This window comes from Hyperolius riggenbachi, chromosome 2 (assembly GCF_040937935.1).
Source record: "Hyperolius riggenbachi isolate aHypRig1 chromosome 2, aHypRig1.pri, whole genome shotgun sequence".
In the NCBI taxonomy this organism is placed as follows: Eukaryota; Metazoa; Chordata; class Amphibia; order Anura; family Hyperoliidae; genus Hyperolius; species Hyperolius riggenbachi.
This window is the reverse complement of record NC_090647.1, coordinates 547,148,923-547,166,196: the sequence shown is the minus strand read 5'-3', so window position 1 is coordinate 547,166,196 and position 17,274 is coordinate 547,148,923. Positions and strand designations below refer to the sequence as shown.

The 17,274-nt window shown below is 44.5% G+C and overlaps 1 protein-coding gene across 2 annotated transcripts in view; it reads right to left on the bottom strand.

Annotated features, from left to right (window-relative positions):
* CD247 (CD247 molecule) overlaps nucleotides 1–17,274 on the bottom strand; it is a 145,246-nt gene that overhangs the window by 122,607 nt on the left and 5,365 nt on the right. The window lies entirely within an intron of this gene.

Here is a 17,274-nt window from a genome sequence, read left to right as displayed (position 1 = left end):
CGCTTTTCTCCTGGGGGACTCAAAGCACCAGAGCTGAAGTCACTAGGGCGCGCTCTGTAGGCAGTAGCAGTGTTAGGGAGACTTTGCCCAAGGTCTCCTACTGAATAGGGGCTGGCTTACTGAACAGGCAGAGCCAAGATTCGGACCCTGGTCTCCTGTGTCAGAGGCAGAGCCCTTAACCAGTACACTTTCCAGCCACTGCTGTCAGTGCTATATAAATGCATTATTATTATGTGTTTGCTATGCAAATACATAATAATAATAATAATAATAATAATGTAGGACATTAGACTATAAAACTTAGACTATAGATTGTGAGCTCTTGAGGACAGTCAATGACATGACTATGTACTCTGTAAAGTGCTGCAGAAGATGTTAGTGCTATATAAATACACAATAATAATATGGTAGGGCATTAGACTATGGGTATGGTAGGGATTAGATTGTGAGCTATGGTAGGACTAGATTGTGAGCTTCTCTAAGGACAATTAGTGACATGACTATGTACTCTGTAAAGTTCTGCGGAAGAGGTCAGTGCTATATAAATACATAATAATATTGTAGGACATTAGACTATGGCTATGGTAGGGATTAGATTGTGAGCTCCTCTGAGGACAGTCAGTGACATGACTACGTACTCAGTAAAGTTCTGCGGAAGAGGTCAATGCATATATATGTTATGGCCAGAACCAGAAGTGTGGCCACTTCTAGTTCTGGCCGGCCACTTCGGGTTCTGGTCGGCCAATGTGCGAAGTGGCCGCAGCGCAGCGGCCAATGTTAGAAATGGAATGTTTCCTTTTATTATTAATGTAGTTTTCCAGCCGAAATGTAGCAAAACAGTTAGTTAATTTAATGAAATGAAGCTGGCGGCTCCGCCTCCTCTCCTCCGCCCCTGCCTCTCTCTCTCTCTTCTTCAGGCAGCCGGCGGGGACACCCGTGTCCCCGAGAGTCGTTCGTGGCGCCAGGAAAGCAGAGCGGGAAGGCTGCAGACATTGCTTCTGCCAGCACCCGCTCTGCAGGGACGAACGACAGGATTGCCTGCCGCGACAAACGACTCTGGGGGGTACACGCATGTCCCCCGCTGCCAGTATCGGGGAGGAGAGAGAGGCAGGGGCGGAGGAGAGGAGGCGGAGCGGAAGCCGGGCGGCTTCATCCTTCTACATTGCCACCAGCTTCATTTCATTCAATTAACTAACTGTTTTGCTACATTTGGCCAGAGACGGCCGGTAAAATACAATAATAATAAAAGGAAACATTCCATTTCTAACATTGGCCGCTGCGCTGCGGCCACTTTGCACATTGGCCGGCCAGAACCCGAAGTGGCCGGCCAGAACTAGAAGTGGCCAAACTTCGGGTTCTGCCCGTAACATAAATACAAAATAATAATATTGTAGGACATTAGACTATGACTATGGTAATAATTAGATTATGAGATCCTTAGAGGACAGTAAGTCACATGATGTTATCAGGGCACGCTGCCTTCCTGCAGACCAGCTGGTTTTGACAAGCGTACAGAACTGTTGTGTGTTTAAACATGTGCTTATTAATCTGTACTGATGATCCATACCTCTAGTTAAATGTATATTTTGTCTATCACTGGAGATTCCTATGTCTCCTAAGTTTGTCATGCTTTCCTAGATTCTCCGTGGGACCTTTTGTAGGACCACTTTCATCTTATTGCATGGTTAATATTGCATGCTCTCCTGCACTGTATGCCTGATACTTCTATTATGATCCCAGTCTGTAATGTATTCTAACACGTGATCAATAAAGTTTCATTGTTAAAAAACATGGCAGTCATAGGTCCATTTTACAGCCAGTATTGAAATGATTAGAACACCTCCTCTGCAAGTCCAGCCCTGCGTTATCAGCCCCCATTATCAGTCCCCATTGTGGGTTTCAGCACCTGAGGCTGATGACGCTGTGGATTTTCATTTTTGTCCATGTAGCAGGCAGCGGTCAAGAAGACGCTGACATGTGGTTACTTCTGAGAAATAAAAAGCACTATTTTCTGCAAAGCCGCAGGCTTCTGCTTACAAAGTGACCTACATTATGGGGGCCCCGCATGAGGCGGAGGGGATATCGAAATCACACCTATTTGCTAAAAATGTTGCAACAGCCACGAAGTTCACAGAAGAGGCGGACGTAGCGCGGAACTCCCCCCAATAGTTTTATTTCTAGTGAGTGAGGCAGTCCATTTCAAAACCTGTTAAAGAGATCCTAAGATGCAGTGGCATAGCTGAGGAGCTTGGGGCTCCAAGCACTCTATTGATGTGAATCCAAAAAAACTACTCAGCGTTCTCCCCAGAAACTTTTTCCAGCCGAGTGGCATGAAAAAGTAGCTGGGTGGGGCGCAAGGGGGGAATGCAGGGCTGGCACAACTCTTCTTATAGCATAGGATGAGGATGAGGAGACAGGTTGATGACAGCCGGGTGCTCACCAAAATTAGCCGGGTGTTCTAAAAGAGCCTGGGGAGAACACTGCTACTAAGGACAGCTGCAGTGAGAGGAGTATTTAGAGTGAGGAAACGGGGCACTATGGCAAAAAAAATTTAAAATTTTAAATATGTGCAAACATATACAGATAAGAAGTAAGTTTTTTTTCCAGAGTAAAATGAGCCAAGAATTACTTTTTTCCTATGTTGCGGTCACTTACAGTAGGTAGTAGAAATCTGACAGAAGCGACAGGTTTTGGACTAGTCCATCTCTTTATGGGGGTATTCTCAGGGATTTATTTATTTTTAAAAGCACTTAGTGAATGACAGTTGCTCTGTCCAACTGCCAAAAAACTGTGCAGCGAGCAGGGAAGCTGGCCAGCATCATTGTTTAAATTTTTTTTTTAGGAAATATCTTTATAAAGAATAAAAGCCTTGCTGAGAATCCCCTATGAAGAGATGGACTAGTCCAAAACCTGTTGCTTCTGTCAGATTTCTCCTACCTACTGTAAGTGACAGCAACATAGGAGAAAAGTCATTTATGGTTCATTTTACTCTGGAAAAAAACGTACATTTGCACGTTTTAAATTTTAAAATTTTTCGCCATAGTTCCCCTTTAAGGATTACCACGATGCAATGCACAAATAGGGGTGTTCATTATCAGCATAGCATCAATGAAAAGCTAAGACGATGGGTTAAGGAGGGCCCTTTACGGGCCCCTCTGGTCCAGGGGCCCCGGTACGGTCGCAACCACTGCATTCCCTATTGCTACACCACTGCTGAGATGAATAGAACATAAGGACTTGCTGCTTCCCCCCCCCCCCCCCCCCCCCGTAGGCTGTGGGCTCCCTCAGTGGCAATCTGGTCCTGTTCATTCATCTCCTGTCCCAGGAAAGTCCCCCAGCTGAGCCATTCGGCTCTTGTTCCCCCATCTCAAGTACACTATAAGCGCGACTGAGGCTAAATCGCCTCAAGACTGAACATGAAAATGTTGCTGGCTCATCCCTAATCACCATGTAATCAATCAGATTGCTCATTTATAAATCACATGATCGTAAAGCCAGTGGCGTATCTAGAGGGGTGCAGGCATGGCTCGTGACATGAGCGCCACAGTGCTATGCCAGGCTCCTGCTCCCTTGTGCTGCATCACCATACTAGGGGATGCCTCTCACTACCTATACTGGGGGGGGGGGGGGGATACTTATACTGTGGGACACCACACATTCACTTGATTGGGGGGACCCCCTCACCACCTATATTGGAGGGCACCTCTCACTACCTATACTCGGGAGAACTACTTATACAGCTGGACATCTCTCAATTCCCATATTGAGGGTGGGGTACTTATACTAGGAGATACCTCTCACTACCTATACTGAGGGGTACTTATACTGTACTGGGAGACATCTCTCACTACCTATACTGGGGGGTACTTATACTGGAAGACATCTCTTACTACCTATACTGAGGGGACACCCCCCACTACCTATAGTGGGAGGGCTACTTATACTGAGGGGCACCTCTTATTACCTATTCTGGTGGGGTACTTATGGGGTACACCACTCACTCCCTATGCTAAAGGGAGCTATTTATACTGGGGAGACACCTCTACCAAAACTGGGGGCTACTTATACTGGGTGGACTGCTTCTAACTACCTATATTAGAGCACCTAAACACCTGTTTGAAGTTAAGGAACAATTTGGTTTCCAGTCACAAAATTACATTTCCTGCAATGCATTTGTCCACCACATCACAAGTGTGCTTCCATATGCGCCCTGGGTATGTATACTGTGGGGTTAGTTCTAGCGACTTATGCTGGGTGGGCAATTTCAGCGTTTGCTATAGGCGCTATATTACCCAGATACACCGCTGCGTAAAGCGGACCTGAACTCAGAACTTCTTCTCTGCTCTAAAAGATACACAACTGCATCATAACCTAAAAAGAAAAGCATTTCCTTGTTACAGCTGATACAAATCCTGCAATAAATTTGCAGTGTGTCTCCTTCAAGCTTTCATGGAAGCAGACGTAGGGTTAACATCCTGTGTTTACAAAATTAACTGCTCTGCCAAGGCAGCCAGCTGACACAGCTGAGAGATCAAATTACAGTTGTGATTAGATGAGGAGGAATTAGAAAGGTTAAACTCTCTAAATACATACAGGGTGCATTTTTTGTTTTCCTTCTGTCCTGTGCAAGAGTTCAGGTCCACTTTAAACGGGTTTTTAAGAGGTGAACGAAAAACCAATCTGGCAATCTGTAGTCGGAGGACCACTTCTTGACAAACAGGCCCCTATGTGTCCAGTGGCTGCAGCGCACCACACGGGCACCTCGGCCCCCAAATACACGATCCACAGACTGACAGAAAAATACACAAAACTGACACATCTAGGCCACAGCTATAAAATAATTGCTTAGGCTAGGTATGTGGGAACAGTACATCCTTGTTATACAAAACACAGCGATGTCCTATAGCTGACGCAGCCAAGGGTGGTTTGTTAGCGGGAATCGGAGTCTTAAAATACAGAATAATATTTATGCCGAACGCAATGCATCCTACTGGATCCATGTATGATATTTAGCATGGCCAGAGTTTCCTCAGATCCGCTGCGGAGATCCCATTCTGAAGGCTGGTGTAACACTATCAACAACCAGAATAATAAATAGCAATCGTAACAATATGTAGGCTCTGCAGAAAAAACAATATTCTGTTAGGACTCCGTGAAGTTGACGGTTTCCCCCGCAGATATATATAATGAGATGGTGGTCAGCAACCACGCTGCGCTAAAAAGAACACCTGGTAGGAGGCTTGTATCAAAACCCACAGTCACCCTGCTTGTTATTCCGGAAGTCCTGAATATTATTCAGCCGGCTGCGATAAAGTCTGACAAAACTCAAAACTAAGCGAGGCTAATATTAATAGCAGTCAGGCTGATAAGTGCGGGTAAACAGCAAACAGGAGTAAAGAGGAGGCGGAACATCCTGTTTCAAGGGCCAACCGCGATGGACAAACTCCACTGCAGTTCTCATCCTCACCACTTTGGATGCAGCGGGTGGGTGGGACCATCAACAGTGACCATGTGACCAAAAGTAGGAGCAAAGAATAGATGCTGGACTACCTTTCCCAGAATCTCTGCATTATAGGATTCAGAAGCTCTGCATTGTAGCATATGGTGTTGATTCGTAAAGTTATCACAGAAATTATCCCTCCATTACTTATTAACTTATTATTTATATCCCTTTTCCTGTCAATGTATGTTTCCTAAAAGTGGACCAGAGACGAGAAGCAATACTGGTACTTGGGGTTTCCGTTAGCTGCATTAATGCTGCCTCGCCATCTCCCTGGGTGACTCCTGTCAGCCCCCAATTGTACCCAAAAGCCTGGCCAAGCCCGCCCTGTCGCACAAGCACGGCCCGGCCAGACTGTGCTCCCGTGGCTGGGAGCATTCTGTGCATGCGCAGTAATACTGCACAGGCACAGATCGCTCCCAGGGAGTATTGTACCAGAGACGCTTCTCGTCTCAGGTTCACTTTAAAGTGAACCTCCGGACTAAAAATCTACTCAGCAGAACTGAAAAGGCTTGGTGTTTCTTTAACAGTTTCACAGCATCAGAACTTTGTTTTTCTTATCAAAGCATCATTTTTAGCTGCATTTTTACCTCAGCTCCTCCCATCAAGGAAAACTGCCCAGGCTTTTTTTCCCTGATGCTGTGCAAAGCATGATGGGATTTCCTATGTTGTTATTCACGTTGCCTAGCAACTGGGAGGGGTGATCAGCACACAGGACAGTTGGAACTGTGTCTCATGCTCCCTGTCACCTCCTTTCAACCAAAAAGATGGCTGTCCTCATGAAATCACAAAACTTTGCCTGTTCTTTTAAAACAGGGTGGGTAAGAGATTATGTTACCTATCTATTTTAACTAACATAACTAATGTAACTTAATGACAGTATTTTTGTTTAGGTAGAAGTTCCTCTCTAACTTACTTGATTCACGATTTATTTAAAAAAAAAAAAACGATGTCTTCCCCCATACCCCCGGATGTCTATAAGCAGGGCTTTTATGATTTGATTGCCAGGATTCCCAGGAAATCAAATCCTCTCTTCTAGAAGTGTTTGCATCCTTTTCCTAAATGACCATTTTTCCAATGTACATGCGCATGTTCATGTACCATGCATGCCCAATACATGTGAACCAGAGTAAAGAGAATCACTAATGAAATTATTTCTTTGCGCACAAATGGTTCCTTTTACTGGGCATGAGCAGTTTTTGAATTTGTCGCATGTGTACCGCAAATGCGCTCATTTACGGACGCATGCACCCCCATAAGAAAAGAATTAGAAATGCTCTTCAAACCGGCGACTGGCGGGATGGAGAAAGCCACAGGAAGCAACAAGAGCTTTCAATGACTTCTACAAATAAAGACTGGTCCATCAGATCTCCCCTCTTAAAGTGAATGGGAACCGCATTTAAAAAAAAATGAAGCAAATACGGTACTTACCTTAGGAGAGGGAAGGCTCTGGGTTGTATAGAGCCTTTCGTCTCCTCTCTCGGTGCTCTCTATCCTGTGCTGGCTCCCGCCCCCCCCCCCCCCCCCCCCCCGTTTCAATCCCCCGCCGAAAGGGTATTGGGAAGTCTTTGGGAGCCGTGTCCTCCCGAACACGTGCGGCTCCATACTGCACGGGCGTGAGCGTGCAAGAGAGCGTGCTTGCGCAGGCGCAGTACAGGGCCGCCCTTTTTCAGGAGCACTCGGGCTCCCTGAAGACTTCTGAAGCCTCATTCGGCCGGGTAAAGCAGTATTTGACTAATTTAGTCAAATACTGCTACCGGGCGAGCCAGCAGCGGAACGACAGGACCAGGAGAGGAACCAGAAGGCTCTATAGGACCCAGAGCCTTCCCTCTCCTTGGGTAAGTATCTATCTTATTTTTTTTAATGCAGTTCCATTCACTTTAACTATTTTTTACTTTAGTAAACCAGGACCTGTTTGTGAGCCTTCAGCCAGCCCAGCAATCTCACATTTCCCCACTGTGCTCCAGTAAATACAGGCCTTCTGATTGGAGGGTGCAGAGTTGCAGCACACCAGTGAGTTATCAGTGTTATTTGTAAATGTTCAAAGCCAACTGCAAACACATAACACAGTCTGAGGCTACAACCATACTAACGTCTGCAAGCGATGGGAATAGGCGTCATATCAAAGTTGTTGAGGCCTTGCGGGTTATTTGCCTGCACTTCGTCCAGCCGTAGTGCAGCATCCATTTTGCATTGTGTTTACCCAGCAACAAGAAGAGTGGGACAAAGTTTTGTTCATGCACTAGTGTGAATTGAGCCTAATGTGTCAAATAAATGCAAAAAAACCTACCAGAAGCATTATAAAGATGAAATTACCCAAATTTGGTATAGGTGTTAAAATACATTCATGTTACAAAATACTTGAGACTGGTAACAGATCTGCATGTCTTTAAACAACGAGTTACTCCAGATATATATAATAAATAGAATAGTTGCTGATATGGCTGGCTAATCTGACTTATGACTAATGGTCAATGAGAAGAAACAATATTCCAAGTATTCCAAATAAATGAAATACTGAGAATCCCCCATGAAGAGATGGACTATTCAAAAACCTATCAGTTCCGTCAAATTTCTACTCCCTACTGTAAGTGATAGCAAGGTAGGAGAAAAGTAATTCATAGCTCATTTTACTCTAGAAGAAGCATATTTCTTACTGTATTTGAAAGTATTTTCATGTATATAAATTTTACAATTTTTCACCATAGAGGTGCTTTAGGATGAAGACGGTCGTCTACTGCGTGTAAAACTACTTTGCTAAAGTTTAAAAAGTAGCCGGTGGGAGGTCTATTTGCAGTTCTATGCCATTAAGTTAGGAAAACCTAGTTCCGCTTTTATTTGATCATGGATGGCTATAAGCAGCAAGCGCCCCGCTGCGTGACTATATCCGAGCACACGCGTCTTGTGAGAGGTATACAGCGCTGCCTTTGTTCAGAATCAACACATCCCCGGCCTCCCATCAAAGCCATCACGGCACAATAATGCACACGGCGCAGCCTGACTCCCGGTGTAGTGAAAATTTTTGCTACCTATCATATTTTGCAACTTGCCATAGAGGACAGTGTATGACTGTGTAGGCGTGGCTCCTCTCTGTTAACACGCCTGTAATTTTTTGCAACCACAGATCCCATTGAACTAGAAGGGGGATTGTTCCCTCCAGGGGGGGTTATTAGTTGAGCAAGAGGGGGGATTGTTTCCTCAGGGGGTGGGGGGTTATTAGTTGAGGAAGAGGGGGGATTGTTCCCTCCAGGGGGGGTTATTAGTTGAGCAACAGGGGGGATTGTTCCCTCCAGGGGGGGTTATTAGTTGAGCAAGAGGGGGGATTGATCCCTGGGGGGGGTTATTAGTTGAGCAAGAGGGGGGATTGTTCCCTCCAGGGGGGGTTATTAGTTGAGCAAGAGGGGGGATTGTTCCCTCCAGGGGGGGGTTATTAGTTGAGCAAGAGGGGAGGGTTCTGTGTGAGAATAGGGTTTGGTTGGGTTGCATTTTCTGATACAGATAGGTTAAAGTCAATGGCTAGGTTGCACTTTCTGATAGCTATACGTATAAATAAGTGCAACCGGTTGCAAAATCTGATAAAGTTGCAAAAAATTTCACCACACCGGCTCTGCTGCCGCGTTTGATTCTCGGCCTGTGACAGCGCGTTCAGTCGGCGGTAGGCAGAGGCCACCCCTGGCTCTGTGTCAGTTATTCTGCCACGCAGAACAAACAATGCCCCCCCTGTCATAATGTGTGCGGATACGGGGCTGCCGGTGGGGGCTGGCGCAGGCACGCAACTTTATAGACGAGCTCTCTGAAGATCTATGTGGGGCGGCTGACAGGAAGCCAATGTGTATATAAAAAGACATCTCTAACAGCTGTCTGTATACAATTTGTGGCTGAGCAAAAGAAAAAAAACAGAGAAAGCAGGTGTCTGCCTTTAGAGAACGGGGCTGTCTGATGTCTTGGTGAGGGGTTAATTAAATATGTCAGCGTTCATCGCAAGATAACAATTCCATCATAGAATTCAGTACAGTGTAACAATGTATCCTATTACATAGTAATGCTCTCTCTCTCTCTCTATATATATATATATATTTTCATTCAGCTGAAATAATGCTACTTCTTTTCTCTTAGGACAGGGGCGTCAAACTCAAATACAAAGATACAAAGGGGTCCGAAATTGAGCTCTGGGACCAAGTCGCGGGCCAACCTCAATGTCTAGTGGCCACCTCGGTCCCTTGTAAGGTTTCCTGGTGTCTAATAGCTCCCTCCCTCCCCTATACAGTTCCCTCATGTCTGGTGCCCCCTCCTCCTCTATAAGCTTCCCTGGTGTCTAGTGGCCTCCTCCCTCTCCTATACAGTTCCTTGGTGTCTGGAGGCCCCCCTCCCTTTCCTTTACAGTTGCCTGGTGCCTAGTGCTTTCCTTCTCCCCATATGGCTTCCCTGGTGATCTAGGGCTTCACCCCCAATATAGATTCTCTGGTGGTCCTAAGAGGGTCAAACATAATGCAAAGTGGGGATACCACCTGAGGGCCAAATCTGATGGCTCTTAGGGCCAGATTTGGCTCACGGGCCGGAGTTTGACATGTATGTCTTAGGAACAAGCCGTGCACCCTAATATAGGCCCCCTAGACTTGCCCCAGTATCATCCTAGCCTTCTCATTAGCCATTATTAAAACCTTCTCAATATAAATGGGAACTCCAGCTTCACATTTGGGGGGGGGGGGGGGGGGGATTAGGGGGCACAAAGGGGGCTTGCTGGCTGGCTGGTGGGGTCAATTTGGGTGATCAAAATCGATGTGTGTAGGGCACGTTAGATATTTTCTGCCTAACTCAGGTGACAGAATGAAGGCTACCTAGCTCAGCAATGATAGGAACCAAATGAAGACATCACAAACAGAACTCTGAGGCAAGGCTCACAGTGGTCGGTTCCTAGGCTCACAGTGGTCGGTTCCTAGGCTCACAGTGGTCGGTTCCTAGGCTCACAGTGGTCGGTTTCTAGGCTCACAGTGGTCGGTTCCTAGGCTCACAGTGGTCGGTTCCTAGGCTCACAGTGGTCGGTTCCTAGGCTCACAGTGGTCGGTTCCTAGGCTCACAGTGGTCGGTTCCTAGGCTCACAGTGGTCGGTTCCTAGGCTCACAGTGGTCGGTTCCTAGGCTCACAGTGGTCGGTTCCTAGGCTCACAGTGGTCGGTTCCTAGGCTCACAGTGGTCGGTTCCTAGGCTCACAGTGGTCGGTTCCTAGGCTCACAGTGGTCGGTTCCTAGGCTCACAGTGGTCGGTTCCTAGGTTCTCACCGTGTGGTACACGTATCCCAAGAATAGCACATTTAGGGCTTGATTCACTAAGACAAATAGCACGCCTTATCAAAGTTAACATGCCTTATCAGAGTAGCATAGCGAGTGCTACGAACTTATGCCTGATAATTGGCAATGACGAGAGCTCCACTCCTCCTGCCCTGAGCCCCTGCGGGTTCGTAGCACTCGCTATGCTACTCTGATAAGGCGTGTTAAGAGTTTAGAGTTTTAGGAAATTATACATCTTATTTAAACAACACCAAATGAGTGTTTTAGCTGATTAAAAGCAATAGTAAGTGCTTGAAAATTGTTTAGAGCCAATAATCCTGTACTATAATTAAATATATACTGTATTTGTCACAGGGTATTTGTGATAATGTTTACTATGCCAAGGGGTACTTGGCGAGTACAGGGTTTTAAAAGGGGTACATGCCAATAAAATTTCGAGAAACATTAACTCACGCGTTATAATGACTGTGAATTGCAGTGGAGCCTGGCCATAGACTTCAATACAAAGCCTGCATGCAGCCAGTTAGAATAACACAATTGGTTACTGTGAACAGGCCCATAGAATGGGAAGAGAGTTGACATGCAGAATTATTCTGCATCCCAACTGACCACTGGGAACAGGGCCACAGGCTTCTAAGCTTTTTCCTTACAGCCCCCAACCTGTGTCTCCTGAGTAGATGGTCCGACCTTAAAGAAGTAGTCCATCCGTAATAGTTTTAAAATTAGGTACTTGTATCCAGGCTCCCAGGATAGCTGCTGCTCTGATTAGGTACAGTATTTGACCTGAAGAAGCGGTTCTAACCGCGAAAAACGTTGTCAGTTAAGTGCCAAATAAAGTACCTAATTTTAAAACCATTACGGATGATCAATGGAATTCTCCATCCTTCATTTTGAAAATGGCCATTACCCCATAACATCTTCCCGGTCAGCAAACTATTAAACTGCAATATTCATTTACAGGTACATCATGAGTTTATTTTAAATAATTTTTACTCGGTTCAGGTTCACTTTCAGGACAGCTTATCGCTCTAATCTTATCCAAGTCAAAGAGAAGGAGGACGACGCTTACATCACCCAGGCGGGAGGTGTGGGATCTACCAAAGGATCACGATCTACCTCATTTTCTCTAACAGCATTTGCTCTTGCATGGTCATTAATTAAGCGCTTTGTTCCTTAATGAATGACTGTGTTAACAAAGTACTCCCTAATGTCAGTAACATCACCTCAAATTTCCCTTGAGGTACCGTATATATTTGTTGGTTGTGCTCCATAATTGTGTATATAATATATGCTTTTCTAACATTACTTGATGATTGCAACAAATTCTAAACACCTATTCAGCTTTGTTTATATCTGATTGATCATGGTTTGACAGAACCTATGCTCAAGACAGCCGTAAACATATTAGATTGAAATCGCTGCTGAGCAGTATGTTAAACAGTCGTCAGCGCATTGCCTTGTGCAGTAAATTGATGGCAAAAAACAAAAGTACACCCCCCCCCCCCCCCCCCAAAAAGTAGATACATACAATTCTATTTCATCTCTATGTCCTAGAAATCCAACATAACACCTTCTAACAATTAGTATTATTTTTTGTCCATATACAGACAATTCCCTTGCACATAAACCCCCTAACATTAAATAAAATTCTTCCTCCATTCCCTAGCAAAGCGCACCCCCCCCTCCCCATTCCCCAGCAACTTAACCCCCCTCCCAAAATAATGGATCCATCCTATGTCCTAGCAGTCCCCATTGTAACATACGTGCCTCCCCAAAAATAACCCCCATGCTAACATAAAAACAGCATTCCCCCTCCTCCTCCCATTCCCAAAAGTTATTACTATTTATATAGCGCCGACATCTTCCGCAGCGCTGTACAGAGTATATTGTCTTGTTACCGTCCCTCAGAGGAGCTCACAATCTAATCCCTACCATAGTCCTATGTCTGTATCCTGTAGTGTATGTATCGTAGTCTAGGGCCAATTTTTAGGTGGAAGCCAATTTACTTATTTATTTATGTTTTCGAGATATGTGAGGAAACCAGAGTGTCCGGAGGAAACCCATGCAGGCACGGGGTTATACAAACTCCAAGCCCTGGCTGGGATTCAAACCGGGGACCCAGCGCTGCAAGGCGAGAGTGCTAATCACTACGCCACCGTACTGGCCAAAAATGAAGAAAGGCCCTGAAATACAAATCCAATGCAGAAGTCCTGTGCCCAAATCCCCATCGCTGCGAATCCTCCAAGCTGTCCCCAAAATGGAATCGGCAGAGATCAATAATCAAATCATAATAATAGTCAAATAACCAGTCCATTCTGCAGACCAGTGATTCTTAGCCAGTGGCTATTCGTTTTTCTGGGAATACAGGAACCCAATGAAGCCGTTATGAAGCTGCATCTGCGAAATAGTTTTTAAAGCATTTTCTTAAGCACTTCACCCCAAAGGCATTTTTACCCTAACGGACAAGAGCGATTTTCACCTTTCCGTGCTCATCCCTTTCATTTGCCAATAGCTTAATCACTACTAATCACAATGAAATGATCTACATCTTGTTTTTTTTTTTTTTCACCACCAATTGAGCTTTTCGGGGTTGATATTTGTTTTCAGTAATTACTTTATTTTCTATGGATTTTAAAGGGAAATACAAGGAAAAAAGACACTATTTCTCCAATTTCATCCCCTATAGTTTTAATATACACACTGCTACTGTGCATAAAACCCACACATTGTATCTGCCTATTTGTCCTGGTTATCACAAGATTTTAATTATGTCCCTAGTACAAAATATGGTGACAATATAGTGTTCGGAAATAAAAGGTGTATTTTTTCTTTGGTGGTTTTTTTTGTTCATTTTCACGCGCACGGGAATGCATGTGCACACGCAGGAGCGCGAACGCGCACGGCGGCAGCAGAAATGTCTGACTTATGAAAACGTCCTGGAGCCATTAAGAGGCTCTAGCAGGACATTTTTATAAGTCAGCATGTCAATAAGTGGTTAAACTAGAACCCTTGTTGGAGTTTTGCGATATGTTTATTGACAGGTGTGCAGGCTCGCTGCCTCAATGCATGCTGAGTGGTAATAGAGGTAGTGTGATGGGTAATAAGGATATTAGCTCTTACTATTACCAATAAGGACTAAGGCCTCAAATCAATCTACGAGCAAGTCACCAAGCATGAACATCTTCCCATTATTGCCCCATCGATAGTTGGGCATAGATGGCAGAAGACTCCTACCTCCATCCAAACCCTTATCAGATACTGGCCCATATGCAATTTACTTTTTCTCCTGGGTAATATTTTCAAACATGTCAATAGAGATGTGGCGAATGGTTCGCCGGGCGAACATCTCTGGGGGGTTTACTACTTCCGGGTCGCTCTGACCCGGAGTAGTACGCCTGCGCTGCCTGGCGGAGCGCGTCCTAGATCACGCTCCTGTTGCCGGGCACTCTCTGCACATGAGCGTGACGTCGATCATGATGTCACGCACATGCGCAGAAAGTGCCCGGCAACAGGAGCGCAGGCGTACTACTCCGGGTCAGAGCGACCCGGAAGTAGTAAACCCCCCAGGGATTCAGAGATGTTCGCCGGCGAACGGTTCCCGAACCAACAAGCAAGAAAACACTCAGAATAATTTTGATAGCACTTTTTCAACAACTTTTAGGAACTTTTTTCAGATTTAAAATGATTAAATGTTATTTTAAAGAGGATATGAAAATAATCTCCTAGGAGATAACTGGTTTATTGCATATGGGCTGTTACTCCCGATATGCGGCCAGCATGTGTATGTGTGATGTTCTGGAATACAGTATCATAAAAGTCATACTGGTGTCACCCCTTAGATTGTAAGCTCACGAGGGCAGGGCTCTCTCACCATTTTGTGTCTTGAAATTTACTCTAGATTTTCTTCATCATGTTACATTTGTCACTGTAATTACTGTTTCCCAATTCTGTATTATGTACCAGTGTCTATAGGCTGTGTATACTATTGTCTGTATTATTAAGTACCCTATGTTCATTTCTTACTCTGTACAGCACCATGAAATAGGTTGGTCGCTTTATAAATTAATGAATAATAATAAATAATGATAGGATTGTGGTGCTGATGATGATTTGGGCAGTTTGGGGAAGAGGGAACCTGCACCATTGGGGAGTCATGAGGACAGGTTTGAGAAACACTGGCTTAAAGTGAACCTTTACCTACTCACCTGGGGCTTCTACCAGCCCCCTGCAGCAGTCCTGTGCCCTCGCAGCCACTCACTAATCCTCTGGTCCACCGCTGCCAGCTAGTTTCATTTTTGCCGACAGGCCCGTCAGGACTGGCCACGCGTAGCTTTTTCCGCATTCCCGACTGTAATTAGCGCTATTGCAGGCCGCAACGCGTACAAAACTACGCATTGCCGCATTTCTATGCGTTTGTAATGCGGCAACGCGGATTTTTGTACGCGTTGCAGCCCGCAATAGCGCTAATTACAGTCGGGAATGCGGAAAAAACTACGCATGGCCAGTCCTAATGGGCCTGTCTGCAAAAATGAAACTAGCTGGCAGCGGGGGAACCAGAGGATTAGTGAGTGACTGCGAGGGCACAGCACTGCTGCAGGGGGCTGGTAGAAGCAGAACTAGCTGGCAGCGGGGGACCAGGAGATTAGTAAGTGGCTGCGAGGGCACAGCACTGCTGCAGGGGGCTGGTAGAAGCCCCAGATGAGTAAAACTCATTTTTTTCTGGCTTAAGTGTCTCTTTAAGCTATAAAACAAAGCAAAAATAATGACTCTATGAAAATGACGCTGCAGTAAAACCTTATCTCAAGCTGCCTCTCACAGTTTATTGGCTGTTTAAGTTTTTCAGAAAACAGGACTGTGATACAGTGGGTCCAAAAGCTCAGAGGAGCTCTTCTGCATAGATAACAACTGTACTGGAAAACAATAAGAGACTCTTTTCTTTGCTGCTAATGCTCTATTTCTAATGCTGGATACACACTTCGCGTTCCCGCACTCGATGCGTCCGTCGATTCGCGTCGACTCGATTATTTCCGAGCATTTACGATGATTTTTAGGTCGATTTACATGTAAAGTATGCCAAATCGACCTAACAATCTATCGAAACGCGAATCGGACATGTCGGAAATAATCGAGTCACCGCGAATCGACGGGCGCATCGAGTGCGGAAACGCACCGTGTGTATCCAGCATTAGTTGTACTACACATACAATTAATTATCTCATAAGTTTATTTTGGCTTCAGGTTTGTTTTAAGTCCTGCTTGCATATGTTTATCAGCGCCAAGGAAACAAATGGAGAAGAACAATGTCCAGAGTTCACAAACAGGTCAATTATATATAATCAGCGCAGAATCCAAAAACAGAAGACAAGTCTTCAACAAAGACAAAGACTTATTTTAAGTCCTGTTAAACATGAATGATTTACTTGCGGACAACACTGGATTTGGATCTATAGTATAAACTATGTTTTCTGGTTGTTTTCAATGTGATATTAAACTGTTTTTAACTACTTATAACAGTTAATACGATACTGTACCATGTATCAACAAACATATGTAATAAGTAGACAACTTTGTCTGTAACTGAAACTTCCAGGCAGGGCCTGACTAGAGGCCAAAACCTCTCCGAGACAAACCGGAAAAAAGAAACTTATAATCATGCTGTTACAATACAAAGATGGAGGTAGGGACGTGTTGATAGTAAGCCAGATAAAATTGGATTGAAATATAATGCAAAATAATTCTGATTTTTTTTTTCATTATTAAAGGTGACCTTTACGAAGTCCTGGAATTTAAAGTCTGACCTTGAAATGAAAGCCTACGTTATATAAACTGTCAATGTAAAATGACTACCATCGGTTCTGTGCCAACCCCTGGACACACGGCACACACACAAGCTGCGCGTCTTGCACACGTGTAGAATGGTGTAAAGCATTACAGCTGTTGCCTGAAATTATCCAGATTCCTCAGATTTTCTCTGTCTTCTCAAAACTTGTATTCCTGATGGTGCTCACACATGGTACAATTCTGTCATTGTTTTTTGATTAAAGTTGTTCGATTATTTCATTAGATAAAAAAAAAAAACTGCATAGTTGTTTTCGAGGTCCCATACACAAACGTTCTATTTGTTAGAAAATCCGGAAAAAATAATGGAATATAAAAGATTTTTTTCCAACATGTCTAATTGGATTTTTATTGAAAAAAATGTGATAATCGTTCTTGATTCGGAAAAAAATATTCTTTTTGACTCATATGATTCGATCGTTTTTGTCAAATAAACAGGACAATCAAACGTTTTTGCTGTACCGTGAATGGGCACCATTAACAGACCAGACAGGATAACATTCCTGCAAGCCATTGATTTCACTGATCTGAGGTTCACTAACAAAGAGAAGGAAGCAGAAGGTTAACGCATGATAAGGATCTCTCATCTGACATTTTCAAGGGTTGATTATTAGAGTGTTTAAATCACTAAACACAAATCCATTTAGCC